Consider the following 14,743-nt stretch of genomic DNA (forward strand, 5'->3'; position numbering starts at 1 on the left):
CTCCATGGAAGATGCTTAAAAACAATGTTCCAAGTAAGAATGAAAAATATTTGCAGGTTTCCCTGTCTATTGTGCATAATATCCTTAAAGCCGTTTAGTGCATAAAAATCCTTAAAGCGGAAAGTACAGGGACACAAGCCTAAGCTGAACACCCACAATCTCCAATTCTTTTAGACAGCACTTCATCAAGAAACATCATTCAACAATAGCTAATGATAAAAAACATGGAAAAACTTTGGTAAACCATTGTCATGCACTAAAATAAACAGCTACTTTCACAAACATCACTTAAATTTGTACTGTGCCAAACAGAAGCCTTATGTTAACCATGTCCAAAACAGTGTTAACTTCTCTGAGTGCTGAGGCATCTGGGGTGGATCATCACAAAGTGTAAATGTAGACTGTTCCAGTATTTCAGATATTTTTGGGGGAAATAAATAAATGTGCACAAACCAAAATGGAAAAAAAATAATCAAGGCTGCTATTAGCAACAAGTTCAACAGCCAGAAATGAAGCTTTTACATTTGGGGTTGTGGCAGTACACTTTTGTGGCAGCAGCATTAATGCAGAAAATTTACACTGAGATCTTAGAGCAACCTTCAAAACAACAATCCTTTTAAGGGATGTCCATTCATTGTTTATAAAAGTTAAAGCAAATAAATGAAACACTTTTTAATTTGCATTTTCCATACTGTTTTAAAGTAAGTAAATGGGGCATGAAGAGTCTTGCCTAAAGACATTTATTAGAGTAGTGTGGTGTACTCGTCTAGCCGGGCAATTAATTTCTCATCTGTTGTGTCGTTACCAGCTTTGCTACTACAAAAGCCATTATGTTTCTATAGTATTTTACAACAATATTTATTGTAGTGTTGAAGGCTGTAGAAAACTACAGTACTTGAATCATCTGTAGGATTCCTACAGAAATTCAAAAAGGATCATTACACTTTTCCCTAAGTAAAAGAGTGATCCTTTTTAAACTAAGGCTAAACTGTTATTTTATGCTGGGAGGCCGCCTGTGACCACTCCCTGCTGTTATTTTTCACTTAGGCCTACATGTAAGAAACAAAACAAGTCAAACTGTCTCCTTCCTGACAGGAGGGACTGTTCCACATTAACGGTGCAGGGTCCAGTGCTGTTTTCTGAAAAGGCAGCTTCCACTGCATCAGCCTGGGCAGTGAGCTGTGCAGATGGGATTTGTGGTTGTGAGCTGCACAGGAACAAATGCTAGATATTTTCCAGGCTGCTGTAGACTACAGGGGGAAAAATAATAATGCACCTGAAACATTAATAAGCCTAGTCAGGAAGGATAGACTGTATGTATGTATGTATGTGTGTGAGGGAGAGTGCAGCAGATGTGCAGGATGGGTGGAACTGAGCTCTGACACTGTGGAAGCGATAAAAGGACATTTTTTTAATATGACTCTGGCTCAGATCCGATAGAAAGAAAGCCAAAAAATCTCTGTATCACAGTCTTATTTACAGTACAAATTAAATCTGCACTGCACTGCATTGTTCAGCCTGGTTCAGTGGATGCTTTTCTTTCGGGCCTGCTGTTAACAGGAGAGCTGCTAATATCTTTCGGATGATCTCATGTGTTTCACATTACAGCTGGAGCTGGCTGTGGAAAACCATATGAGCAGTGGAATAAAATGAGGTTCACCATAGCTGCACTAAACTTCTTTTCATTTTAAAGTGTTAGCTTTTTTCTGTTGTTGTTGTTAAGCTGGGCTCTCCTGTGGGTTTGAAGCTGATCTGAGTGCAGTGTTTTCCCTGAGCACCTCATGTCCCTTCACTACCCTTCTCCTGCCAACTGTTCCTCATTTCTATGTCTGTGTCTAATCAACCCCCAACCTCTCTTTATCTTTCCCTCCTCTCTCTCTCTGGCTCTCTCACTCACTCTGCCCTTACAAGGAAAGGCAGGCAGGGTTGATGTCATCGAATGAAGAATGTTTAAAGAATCCTGAGAGGCGAAGAGAGGGAGAAAAAGAGAGACAGAGAGGGGAGGAGAGTGTGTATGTGTGTGTGTGTGTGGAGAGAGAGAGAGAGAGAGAGAGAGAGAGAGAGAGAGAGAGGTGTTTGGCATGTGATAGACCTGACCAGGGTGAAAGGCAAACGAGAAAGAACTTGTTTAGAAGGATGGTGCCATTCTTTTGGGAGACAAATAGGGGGAGGGTCTAACAGGAACAGTTTGTGAGTGAGGGAGAAAGTGTAAAAGAGAGAGAGAGAGACAGGGAGAGAGAGTGGACTTCCAGTAAAAAAGAGAAGTCTGTATCAGTAGAAAAGGAAGATACCAAGACCTCCTTCAGTAAAAAGGTAAGCTGAACCTTCCTTGCAACAGATAAACAAGAATGCCAGCCTCTCTTTAAAAAAAAAAAGCTCCTGATGTCACTTTAGGCCTCTAGGGTTTGATGGAACTCAGCATTAGTTTCAGGGGATTCTGGATACAAAAGCTTTTTTGGAGCATTTCTACTGGTCAATTTACTAATAAACTGATTGTTGAATTAATATAACAAACAACCAGATTTAGATGATGTCAAAAAGTAAAAAAAATGGCAAAAATGAGAACATAAATGTATCATTTTTGAACAACAAAACACAGTTATGCAGTGCCAGTCAAAAGTTTACACACACCTCCTTTCATTAAATGTGTTTTCTGTCTTTTTGTGATGTTTTTTACATTGTAAATTTAATATTGAGGATACTAAAGCTATATATTAACACAGGCAGAATTATTTTGTGAAAACAGAAAGTGTTAAGCAAACCAGAATATGTTTTATTTTTTAGCATTTAGCTTTGGGGACAGATCTGCCCACATTTATAGGTATTTTCTCAGTATCTTTATGAGGCAGAGTCACCTGGTATGGTTTTCTCAGCATTTTGAAGTTCATGGAACTGCCTGTATCACCCTTTTCTTTAAAGTAAAATAAGTATATTACATTCTGAAAACGTTGACTAGAGAACCGTAATAAAATTAAAGTTTTAGAGGGCATTACCTGTTTATAAAATATTAAATTGAAAATGAAATTTAGAAAATGCAAAATTCATGATTAGATTTCTATATTTTTATTATATTTAATATTATTTTATTCCTCATATTTTTACATTTGCAGATTTACTTTTTTCATTTTTAAAATACTTGCTATTTCTATTACGGTACAATTACGATTTTCAGTACAGTTTATTAACAAACATAACACCTCCTCCTCAATATATAAGTGTGTAATATCTGGCAAAAAAATCTAAAACGCCTGCTTGTTAAGGGATTTAAAAAGTAAGTAAAGAAAAACATTAAATGAGAAGATTTGTCCAGACTTTTTACTGATAATGCATGTTACAAATTTGTAGGAAAAATGGCAAGGAAAAAAAAAAACAATAAAAACACAGCTGTAAAAAGTGCACATATTCCAGTTGTATTATTTTTCTCTAAGATGATGAGATAATTACAAATGTATTTTTATTGTATTTTTAAAAAAGCCACAAAAACAAATGCAAAGAAAAATAAATTTTAAAAAGCATATCATTTTTCCAGTTGTATTTCTTTATTTAATGAAATGTCAAGCAATCACAAAAACAATCCACATCAGTACTAAACCGGGGAGTTCTGTATTTCAGTATTTTATCCGAAGTTTTTGCTAAAAGTGCTGAAAATCGATCACATTCACTCCCAGCGCCGGGGAGAAGGCGGAAGCTGGAACCGGAAGTGAGGGTACATTTCTGGGGGAAAACTTCCCACAGCAACATTTCCAGGTGGAGAAAAACCTTCAAACAGCGGCCAAGAGAACACAATGAAGAGAAACGAGCTGGATAAATGACTAATCAGACCCCGGACTGTACTGGTGCGGTGATATCAGGTCACTAAGGGAGGGGTTAGCGCGGCAGACAGGCGTTAAAACCAGGCGAAGGAGCTGAACCTGGTCCCCGTGGTGCTGCTGCTCGACTTTAGACGGTTTACTGATCTAACCTAACCTACCTACTAACTGTGAAACTACTACTGTGATACACTCCGCCGCTGCTCCGATCAGCGTAAGAAACCCTGTTTTCTATAATCTGAGTGAGTGAGTGTGTTTTCTGTTGCAGTGTCCGTATTTACGGGATTTATGTGTGAAAGTGGAGTGCTCCAGTTACCTTACTCATTGGTATTATTATTATTAGCAGCAGTGTGTGTTTGTATTGTTTCTTTTTTTGTTATTGTCTTTCTGTGAGGAGTAGCATGAAAATCGATAGGTTAGATAACTAAGTTTATTCTGTGTATAAATAGGATTGTCATACAGGTATTTGTTTGTGCCATTGTATCCTGTACACTAGTAGCTGTATTAGAGGGGTGGGGCAGAGTCTGTGCTTTCTATCTAGTTAAATAGGTTATTTCCCTAGTTGTTCTCTAAGTATGTCAAGCTAAATGGTTAAATTGTTTACTAAGCAAAGATAACCTACATTAGCTAGTTATTTAGCTAATAAATTAGCACAAATATGACCTGGCTAGCTAGGTAACTAGCTTAGCGACTATACGTGCTGGGGAACCATGGTTCTTCTAATATTATTATTTTTTAGATCTAGCTTACCATATTGCTTAGTATTGTGAACCTACGTTCCCTTGTTTTTATAGCTATATAGCTAAATGTTTTTTTTTTCATCTTATAGCTATTGTTTTAAACTTCTTGACACTGCTGTAACATTACAAATTTCGCCGCTGTGTGATTAATAAAAGCTCGTTTTATCTTATCTTTTCTAAGCTAGGTAACTAGCGTGGCGGCCCCTATTATTAACTTCTCGTAATCAAAATATTTAAAATTTAGCTAAGTCATCTGTGAATAAACTGAAAGGATTTACTCACCCAAATAAACGGGGTTCAGTGTCGATATATATGTATAGTTTAATATACAAGAAAAAATATATGGATATGTTTTCTATAATAAAATTTAAATGCATGCTATGCTAACTTTTCTTATTTTCTCTCAAGCTGTTGTGTTAGCTGGCAGGTAGCCGGTGTAGTTGCTAAGCTAGCTAGCTAGCTTGCTAGAGTTAGCTGTTAGATATCCATATAAGGCCAGCTGTTTTTACTCTTTTGATCTGAGTTACTCTCTTGGCTTGGCTTTATATTGTGTCTGTATACTGCTGCACTGTCTGTCAGTATATATATTATATTAATCTGAATTTGAATGTAAAGTGACTATTTATCAGTACTATATTTCAGTTAAATAAACCCTTTGGTTTTGCTTTTCTTTACCTGGGGCATCTCTCTTTGGATATGTGTCCAAATGATATCCTGCTTGCAGCAAGTAAAAGGGTAATCTCTTGGAAGTGGCTATGTACTATGCCTCCTCAAATTTAAGAGTGGTATTATGATGTTTATGAAATGTTTATAATGGTAAAACATACTTATTTATTAAGATTTCAATTTGATATAATTAATCGGATTTGGTGTAAATGGCTAGTTTATATAAGACCCCAACGACCAGATTTCTTGTAGACCCTATGACCTATGACTAGGATCTATTCTTTTCTCCTCTTTTTTTTTTGAAGAAATGTCCCTGCTTTTATTGTAAACAGTTATTTGCCTTAAAATAATATTTTAACAATAAAATGATGATTTACATCCTGGGGAAGTCAGAAATTAGACTGTTAAATTGTAATAGGAATATTCTCTTAATATTGTATCCAACTACAAACTAAAATTGTATTATCATTGTTACTTTATTTTGTGTAAAATTATTGAGACGTTTGTGTGAGATGTTTGGACATTGTGAGCATAATGAAAGTTTTGTAGTATCTGGTATTCTTTGATGGACTTATCAAAAAAAAAAAAGAATTTGAGTTTGAATAATTGTGAAACTCCACTGGCATTATACTTTTTTTTTTTTTTTTTAATGGTTATGCTCAGTCCAGGATTCGTCCCACATTGTTTTATCTTTGGATAACTGACAGCAGCAGTGCAGCACTGGAATGAATGAGCAGCAGTATAGCTTATATAGCTAGCTAGCAGCATTGTTGTTGTTTTAGACAGAGCTAGGTTAGCTAGCTTGTTGGGACTAGGCTTAGCTGATTTGGAGGTTCCCAGTTTGTGAAGTCAGCCGTGGTGTTGGGATGAGATTCAGGGCTGTAATCATTACAGCATGATTGTACACTAGCTAGCTACATGTCCTGTTCATTAAGATGTGCCTTACTCGTCTCCCTGTGCCTACTTGTTTCTTGTTGCTTGTGGTCCTCTTGTGGTGGAAGCTTTAATTTGGTTCTTGAGAAAAGCTTTGACCCACTTTGTTTTGCAAGAAAGCAACCATTTACTATTTTCGTGTCTTTTTCAAGTGGTGGAGACGTAATTAGTGTGAGATCATCTCACATTCCTCGCCGGGGCGTGTCAATAAGGAGCAAAAAAAAAAGTCCAGACTTCCCAAATACCACAGTGTCATTCATACAGAAAGACCCCATTTAAACTGTATTAAAGAGCGGGACTCTATCATTAGTCACCTTAGCACAGTGTTGTAATCACTAGGCACTCCCTTTGTCTGCCTGAAGTCCTTTTCCGCTTGCTCACCGTGATGTCATGACAATGATTGACATCATTATTTAACACAAAGGAAGGATTTGTAAATGCAACACTGCCACGTACATACCAGGTGGTTATTCATGAGAAATTAATTAGAAAAACCATGCACTGATTGGAATTCTGGTATATTTGTTCATGTACATTACCTCATGAAAGTAAGTGCACCATTTGCTTTTTTCTAAATATCTCTTTTTTTTATGGGACCACATTACAGATATGACAATTTTATTGAATGTAGTCAGTGTACAGCTGTAGAGAATACATACACCACACACTGTATCAAATTGGTCTGCGTAACTGTTGTCAAAGGAAGATGATTTACAAGAAAGCCACAAACAGTTTGTTTGTTGGTTATAGCTGACTATAAAGAAATGGATTGAACAAGCATGTCTTCAGACCTAACCCCTACTGTGCATCTTTGGGGCATCCTGAAATGGAAGGCGGAGGAGCACAGTGTCTCTTAACATCCACCAGTTCAGTAATGTCATCTTTGAGAAGTGGAAGAGGATTCCAGTGGCAACCTGTTAATCTCTAGTGAACCCCATACACAAGGCACTATTTGGCCATTTACACTTTTTGGTGTACTTTGGTGTACAGCCATTAATGTCTACCATTATGTTGTTTTTTATTTTTGTTCAGCGCACCTCAAATTTACACTGTTACACTGTAAGCTGTACACTGACTACTTTACATTGTATCAAAGTATCATATCTTCAGTGTTGTCCCATGAAAATGTGAGGGGTGTTCCAATTGTTTTTATTAAATGTAACTTTTATTAGAGGGTTACAAATATAGCAAATTGAATAAAAGCTAGAATAAAATGTTTAGCACAATAGCTTAGCATCATCTTAGCTTTTGAAGTGCAATATACATTGATCAGACATAACATTACATCCACACACTGTTGAATTGGTTAAATATTGATTTGATATCTTAGCTAGCAAGTGACCAATCAAATTCCCTAGATAACTGCTAAGATCTGTATTGGGGGACCATCTGGTAGTGGTTAATACTTACAAGAATTGGTTTAAGAAAGGACAGCGGGAGAACATGGCATCATGTGCACACGTGGATCACCAATGTGCATTAGGAGAGAAGCGAACCCCAAAATGTCAATGCTGTAAAGTGATATTATGGCAGACTGATCTTTAAATTGTTGTCAATCCCTAATATTGATCTGATGATCCTTTACATTTTTAAAGATGTTATCTGCTTATTCTAGCTTTTCACTAACATCACGCATCCCAGGCATTGATAAAGTGCACACATTGCTCATACTTTTCACTGCACAGTGTTTTCATAGATGTGTTTGCCAGATTTCACTCTGCAAGTTTTCACACCTATTTGAGGTATTTTCATGTTGGTCTGTAACCTTTCACAGGAGACATCTCACTTTTGGTTCGATGGAAAGATGGTGAAAGAGTTAGCCAGGTTTTCCAGTCAGCGTTGTTGTCCTGGCAGACTCATGAGTGATGTGCAGTGGAATGTTGCCAAGAGAAATGCCATTAAAGAGCAGCTGTGATGTCAGACATTCCCACATTGCGTGGGCAAGCCTGCTCTCATCGTTTAACTTCTGAAAGTTAAACAGCACCAGTAAACAGGATATAATTGTTCTCTTTGGGAGACATAAGACTATAATGGGCAGATGATAGTCTTTGATGTCATAGATATCCTATTGTGTAAGCATAGACTATAGAGCAGGAGAACATCAAATGAAGGGCCAGTGTGACTGCAGTTTTTAATTTTATAGCAAGCAGGGGCAAATTTGATCTGTTAATTTGAAGACAAAAGCAGTTATTGACATGCATGGTAACCCAGAGCAATTCCAGACATTACCCAGAGAAGCTGTATATGTGAACACAAATGTCCAAATCAGTTTTACCTGAAGTAACCAGGACTTGATGCTGGCAGCCCTTTAGGTAATCCAGTTCCATGTAATACTTGTGTGATCCCTTGTGTGAACAAAGCAGGTAATTTTCCAGAGAATTCACAGTGAGTTATGCTGTGCCTCCATCACATGCTATGCAGGTCCTGCTCCTTGCCTTGCCGCTTTCCTGCAGTGAGAACATGTCTGACACTGAAAGAATCTGGCAGTATACTGCATGTGTGGAAGAGCAGCTCTGGGTAATGTTCTGAAGTTTGTATGTGAATATGTCATGAGACTTAATGATAAACATGTGTATTCAGCTGTGCTTCTGCTTGACTGGAATCAAAACCTGCCGCCACACCGGTTCCTGCCCTGTTGCCAAGATTAGTGACCCATGGAATTGCTCATATTCTTAGGTTTGAAATATAATTGCTGTTTGTCTAAATGTTCATGTAGATGACAGACTGTGTCATGAACAGAAATGTTCATGTTCTTGTTGGAGGGGTGAAATCCTCTCCTTAAGAATTAGGACTTCCCTTCAAGCATAAACGATAAAAAAAATAAGTAAAGTTTTTTCCTTGTTATAAATTATGATAAATACTATATTGCCTCAGATGAATGTGTAGTTTTATTGTTTTATGTCTATTTTCTTCATAACAGACATTGCAAGTAGTTTGTCTCAGTAGTTAGCTAGCTACCTAACCTTTCCATTCCACCTTAAATGGTGGAAAGCATTTAAGATTGAATGGAATAATAAAACAAAATAAAAGTTCAACAATAAATATCAACTGCAGCACCACATACCCCATTTCTGAAGACATAAGATGCACTGAAGTTAACTAGTTAATTAGCAGCTAGATTACTGAGCTATAGTGCTCTACTGTTATATATCTGAATCAGGTGCTCGTCATCGTGCAAGTGATTTCTCATAGCCCTCTGTTTTGAGTGTGCCTCAGAAAACATCTCAGTGAGAAGGGTCATGTAACCCAACCTCTTCCCCCTACTCCTAGGCGTGAACACGCAAAGCAGAGGGGTAGGGGTAAGCGGTAGGGCCAAGAGGCGAAATGGGATTGGCCCTTGCCACACTGACCTTCTTCATACCCATGTCATTTTTATGTGTACTGCACTGTACTTGTAGAGTTAATTAAAGAGGGCATACCCGACTGAAACACCAAACAAACATAGTGTATATGAGGCACCTATCAAGCATACTTGAATGCGTAAGTAAATAGCAAGATTACCGGTTCCGGGCTTCTTTAGCCTCAGAAGGTAAAGAGCTCGGTATTAGACTTCTTTCTGAGTGATGTCAGGATCAGATCCAGATCCAAATCCAAATGCTTCTGCTGATGCAGATTCTAGGTCAAAACCTGGCTCTCTGGCCTTGCCGAAAGCCTGCAGCAAAAATTTATGCAGCTGTCAGACTTTTCTGAGACGGACGTATTGTATATATTCCAAGGCGGCATTGCAGAACCTTGACGTTCCACAGTCAAGTCTAAAAAGAGCTATCTATAAAGAGTGGCCTTCGAAAGAATGTGCAAATGCTTGACATAGTCACAACGTTCTCAGTCATAACGCATACAAGCAGTGAACCATCGCAGACTCTGCTATTTGTACACCAAACAGTGCAGTGTTTTGTACTGTGACTGCCACCCACTTCAGTGCTGATCTGAATCACGAAACAATAATAAATCGATGGGTCTCAGACTAACAACTAGAGGCATATGTATTTTTAACGAGCAGCGTAGCAGTGGGCACGGAGTACTTTTATGGAAGAAATAAGGCTCTGCTCATAGTGCTCTCACAGCTGTTCTGGAGGAATGATGAAACGCAGGCGAGCGAGGGACTGAGCTAGGAAAAGCCTTTTGGAACCTTTACATTGCAGCTGTTTCTCCTTCAGCACACACACACACACACACAGCACTTCAACTTATCTCATTCCCTCTCTTCATTATTACACACATAAAATGTAGCATTCCTTTAACTCAGTTAAACTGACTGTTCAATGTTTTTTTTTTTTTATTATTCATACATTCATGCACATGTGGCATGAAATAAAATGAGAAATGAAAGATACGCTGAACTTCTGCCTACAGCGATTTGCAAATGCGTCCAGTGTTTTGAGACTGACCAGAGACCATCGAGTTGATTGGGGGGAAGGCCGAGGGGGCGGCGGGCATCTGTAATAAGTATTCTTTCCATTTAATCTAAATTGGTCACGTATGTTGGACTATATTTGAACCTGACCCAAGAACAAATTGTTAATATAGTGTGTATGAGTCATAGGTTAGTAACTCATGCTAATGAAACACAACGTATCCAGAGATCACAGATACATATGGAGAAGCTGTTTTCAGTTTGCGCTGTTTGAGCACCGGAGCAACAGAGCAGTGGGGAGAGGACTTGCACTTCACTTTTTCACTGTGCACAGCGATGTTTAGCTGAAGGGAACAGTGTAAGAACTGTGGTAATCCTTGTTGTTTCATTGTGAGTAAAGAAACTTAACCCTGTATTTATCTGATGCTGGATTGATTTGCTCTGTGAAAGAATGAATGCAGCATGTAAGCAGTGCAGCACTGTTATTATAGGCCTATGAATCATTCTGAAGATGCTTTGGTCTTGGTTCCTTTTCATTAAACTCTTCAGAATTGCTTTCAGAAGGGAGAGTTTGGGAGTAGAGTGACTCCACCCTCACAGTAAGTGTTAGCAGCGTTTTTAGGAACAATCATTTTCATTAGTTCATTAGTGACACATTACATGTGACATCTTGTTTACCCATAGAAAACCAAACCACACACTTCTGTACTTCTGTATTCACAATATTAATGAATGCGCATCTAATAGTGGTGCACTGTATTTAACTGTTTACTGTGGTAGTGTCTGTGTTGTAATGCAGCCTCTGTTTTCAGCAGGCATGGCTACATTTGTCAATGCTTGTTTAACAAATCAATGTTTTTCCATAATTGATGATGTAGATTCTATTGACAAGTTGCCCTTGCCCTAGCTAAAAGCCAGACACTGAAAGGTGCCATATTTGAAGGGTAAAATATTATTTGACCAGTAGCACATTTGAAAGGATTGTGTTAATGATTTAGTACATAAATATTTTTTGATTTTCAAGCCTAGCACTGCAGCATATGCTGTGTGTGCACAGATCCAGAGGTTTGGGGATCTGTCCTGCATCCAATTGTTCCAGGTAAGCTCTGGACAAGCCTTCTCCCTGAACTGAAAAGAAAATGAATGAATAAATGAATGAATTAATTAATTATCAAATAAACAAGAAAAACTATGGGGCATGATTCTACTTTCTGTCCCATGACTTTTGGCAACATCTTTTTTTGTGTGTGTGTGCTTTTATTTGATTAGACAAACACAACAACTCACTGTACAATAAAATAAAGGAAGAAAATGCTGTAATGATCACTTTTATTGATCTATCTATTTTATATATCCTGCTCCTGAGTGGCACAGACATTAAAGTGTTGTTTTCAGGAGATCACTCGTTGATGCCTCAGCTATCCATGGTTGAGAGTTTTATTAGCACTGTTGCACTCACACTCTTTAGTTGGCAAAGATGCCTCCTCCTCTCCCATCATTCAGCGTGATGTTAGTCAGTGTGACCATGTGTTAACTGACGTAACAGATGTTGTTTCGTTAGCAGCAGGTCCAAAAGATGCGCTTGGCTGGCTTCATGTGATTCAGAGAAAGTACACTCTCACCTTCACCCTCTCAGCATTGGTGGGGCCGCGTTTTGGGGGAGGTGTAGTTACTGGATCTGAATTGGAAAAAAGACTAAAATAAAAAGAAACTTTGGGTTTAAGAAAAAGAAAAAAAATAATTTTATATATAAATGTACCTGTGAAGCTTCCCTAGAAGTCCACTATTCATTATAGAAGTGGTACACCTCTCTCTGGCTGGCCTGTGTGAATATTTCATCGAAGCATTTATCTTTGCATTATTTAACATCTCTTCCAAACTGTAGGAAAAGAGGTGAAGCAGTTGTTCTGTGTGTGTGAGGCTGTTTGTTGCAGTGCGCTGAATCTGTGGTTATCAGCTGGCAAAAATAAACCTACACCCTGGACCTTTCTCTCCTCACACAGTATGACTCTGCACTTCCATATGGCTTGTTGAGAGCTCCTTCAAGGGGCAGGAAGGAGAAGATGGTTCCTCAGATTAAAGCAAGTATTTTGAAAAGTACTTACGTGCGCTTACATAAAAAGTAATCTCTGCACTTGAATGTCGTCCTAAATCAACCTTAGGCTGATATTCTTATTAAGCTGAGCTTTTACGGGGTAGAATTCTGCCTCTTGCTCTGATAACATCAGCATGTCAGGAATACTATTGGAAACTTGTGGTCTTGCTCATGCTGCAACTTGAAAGGTGTTCGAGAGAAAGCCGTGGCGGAGTCTGGAATTTGTCAGTCAAAGGAGCTGTTATTAAACAGTTTCCACCAAAAGAATTTACCTTAGGTCTGTCACAAAATGTTTTTTCATTGTAATTTTTTTGTATTATAAGATTTTTTCTTTTAGATATGCTGTAGAATATAATTTCTTTAAACCGCTCAGATTTATAGTCTGCATGTTGATCAGAGTATAACCTATTGTCTTTTGAAGCTGCCTTTAGGCTTTTTTGTTTGGTCCACAGACAAGATATCAGAGCTCTGCTGCTGAATGGACCTCAGCTCTGATTGGTCAGCCTGTTTTTTAACACTTCCAAGACCATAACATTGCAGTCTGTCAGTTTTGCATTCAGTGTGAAAAGGAGTTTTAATATATAAACATTCATTTTTAAAACTTTAAAAAATTGAGGCAGTGAGAAAGGGCCTTGGGAGTCCTCCCAGTAGCCGTTATACTTCTTAATATAGAAGTCAAATGCATTATTATTGAATTAAATCAATAATTTTTCATTTTATAAGTAAACAAAGGTATAATAATAAATAACAATTTTAAATGAAATATTTCAGGAACTATGTTTACTATCATTTTTGTGATGCTGTTTTTGCCTGACATTTAGGTTTTATGTTCACAGAGAACTGTGAGACACCAAGAGCTTTAAAGGATAGTTTTGTTCATAAAATCAACTTACATATATATTTACATATGGTATGCACATAGATAGATATATAGCAGCACAGAAATTCATCGTACATCAACTGCAGCCTAGCCTTTGGAACACAGCTTTTGTCTATAAGGTTGCATAACCTACTAAAGAGAGGGAGGTGCTGTGGACTGTGGCGCATGACAAACGTACTTGAGTACATGTTGCTGGTTGTTTGGTCATTTTGGTGTTGTAACTGTGCAGATGTCATTTACTATGTTTGCATACTGTCACATGTTTACAGTATAATGTTAAGATTTTCCACCGTAGAACTGCTTTATTATATTTGCTAGTTATACTGTGAGGGTGAATTCTGGAAATATTTTTCATAGGAAGTTTAGGAAATGTTGCATGATGCGTTACACAATATTGTTATTCAGCCCTTATATATTTTTTTGTTTACTTGAATGGCTAGTAGTTTAAGCGAACATCACAATCTGTTGCTGCAGCCTGTAAATCATTTAAATGATTTTCCTTTCACTACATAGGTGCAGAAATACATTTTACCAGTGATGAGTGTCTTTCTACTGTCTGTGTAACTGTATAGTTACACATTAACAATCATGTAATAACCGTTTATTAACTACCAGTAAAGTATGCGTTGTTACAGATTAATTACAGTACAGGTTATATAACTATACACTTCTAATTTTTTAATGTTTACGAAACATTTTCCCACACTATTACATGTGAAAAACACACTATGTTAAATAAAAAAACCCTTAAAGTCCACGTTAACACACATGCATTTACATGTACTTTACCAGTAGTTACACAGTTAGTACAAGAATGGTTAATGTATAACTACAGTTATTTAGATACACTTAATATAAAGTGGGATCTGTAAAGCTCTTTGCTTATTTGCTGCCACTCTAGTGAGCTTCATTATATCCAAAAATAAGGAGGAGGACACGACAATACGGTCTGTTTGGTTAGAAACTCTCCGCTAGTTAAAATAGTTCCGTTGCTGCTCTGTTTGTAGCTGTGCTGTGTGGCGGAGTAATACATGAAAAGCTTAAGCTACAGTGCATTACCAGCTCATATAACGCCTCTCAGCCAATCACATTGCAGGGTCAGAATTAACTGTGGTATAACAAAAAATAAACCAGTCTTAACATTTAATATAGTGTTTTTGAAAATAGATACAGTATTGCAAAACAATATATTGCAATATTAACAGTATTGTATGGTACTTTCTCATAGACAGACCTATGAACCTTATGACCATTTTAGAGCTTTTG

At 37.6% G+C, this 14,743-nt stretch overlaps 1 protein-coding gene across 2 annotated transcripts in view; it reads left to right on the top strand.

Annotated features, from left to right (window-relative positions):
- The first annotated feature begins 2,022 nt into the window (after positions 1-2,022).
- zyx (zyxin) overlaps positions 2,023-14,743 on the top strand; it is a 31,351-nt gene continuing 18,630 nt past the window's right edge. The window contains exon 1 of one of the 2 annotated variants that reach the window (XM_007249802.4): positions 2,023-2,313. The gene's annotated coding sequence lies outside the window, so the exon portion shown is untranslated. Of the gene's footprint in view, positions 2,314-3,690; positions 4,024-14,743 lie in introns of those variants that run through there. The other variant, XM_007249803.4, reaches the window with a different exon arrangement.

The sequence above is a fragment of the Astyanax mexicanus genome, chromosome 6, assembly GCF_023375975.1.
Source record: "Astyanax mexicanus isolate ESR-SI-001 chromosome 6, AstMex3_surface, whole genome shotgun sequence".
Taxonomy (NCBI): Eukaryota; Metazoa; Chordata; class Actinopteri; order Characiformes; family Acestrorhamphidae; genus Astyanax; species Astyanax mexicanus.